We start from the raw sequence: 1,690 nt of genomic DNA on the forward strand, positions 1-1,690 counted from the left end.
TTCATTTTACTCTTTTCAAACAGAATTTTAGTTGGGTCTCTTCTACTAACAGCCATTTATTAGGGAAAAGTTAATGGCTATTAATTTTCAAAACAGGATTATGAAAATTTTCAGAATGAGAGCTAGATAGATGAACTCTTGGAATAACACTTTTCATTGACCTAAAACTACAGGGCAAAAAGAAAATAAGGTATTTCTGATAGTGAAAACATGACATTGGTATTTAACCTTTTTAGATTAACAGTATAATCTTAAAAGGCTAATGGAACCACATTCTAAATCATTTTCTCCAGAGCTTATCGTGAGGAATATGATTGTCAAATGTTTCTAGATATCTTCACCCATCTGGTCCTTGGGACGTGAGTTGATACTTGTACCAGAACTAGCTACCATTAGATGAGCCAATTTGAAGTACAATATTTTATCTACAAGAATATCAGAGCAGGTGGTTTAAGAACTCCAGATGTTTTAATTTGGGTAAGTGCAGCCACAAAGAATGCTGGGGCTTCAATAGAGGACTGGTAGAGAAGCGGAAGTAGGTGGTATTAGATAACATTTTTTTGGGGGGGGATTAGCCTGGTTTGACCTTAGAAGGGTAGAGGGAATGGAGTAGTAAAACATCCCAAGTCACCAGTACCCAAGGCAGGGTGGCAAACTTGGGGAAATAAACATTTGTCCCTGTTGTGGGCTAAATTGTGTCCCGTGCAAAATTCATGTGTTGAAGCACTAACCACTTCCACCCAGTACATCAGAATGTGACTGTATTAGAAGATACTATAGAGAGTGCCTGGGAAGGCACATGAGCATTTCTTTAATTATTGTCAGCTGAGTCCAGTGATTTTGGCAAAGCCACATCCTGGAAACATACCATGCCAGAAGTAGCTATGTTGTCAGCTTGACCCTTAGCTCAGGTGCCAGGGGTTGGGTTTCATTATTTAAGTTCAGCCAGGTGCAAGGAATGGATGCAATTATCTGGGCTCAGTCAGGAGTGACACCTACATAGGAGCCACAAGAATGAAGAATTACACTTTGATCTTTAACCATGATTTCACATAATTTCCTTTGTCTTAAACTCTAGTAACACTTCCTGGAATCATACTGTCAGACATCCCTCGAGGGGTCCCAGATTGGAGAGGGTGCAGGCTGGGCTGAGGGACACCCCCCCCCACGTGCAGGAATTTCGTGCACCGGGCCTCTAGTACTGTATAAAATAAACGCACTGCACCGCCTCTGGGTCATTGTCTCTCCATCAGAGGGCCAGCTGTCCCACTTGGTCCCAGCTTTCCCTACTGTCTCTGTGTCTTTCTCTTTCATTTTCTCAATCCCCCACCGCCCCTACTCAGGACTCGTGTCTGCTCTCTAGCCGTGCTGGTCACAGTAAAGAGAGAAATACTTATAGATACGGCCTTTAAGGAAGTGATAAGTTTAAATGAGGTCATGAAAGTGAACACCAATCCCATATGACTGGTGTCCTTATAAGAAGGGAAAGAGCCACATGAGGAAATGAGAAAGTGACCCTCTGCAAGGCAAGGAGAGAGACATCAAGAGAAACCAGATCTGCCACACCTTGATCTTGGACTTCTAGCCTCCAGAACTGTGAGAAAATTAATTTCTGCTGTTTAAGCCACCAATCTGTGTTATTTTGTTATTGCAGCTCTAGCAAATGAATACAGTTCTTTTTTGTGTCCTA

The sequence above is a fragment of the Plecotus auritus genome (genome assembly GCF_963455305.1).
Source record: "Plecotus auritus genome assembly, chromosome: X".
NCBI classification, from domain to species: domain Eukaryota; kingdom Metazoa; phylum Chordata; class Mammalia; order Chiroptera; family Vespertilionidae; genus Plecotus; species Plecotus auritus.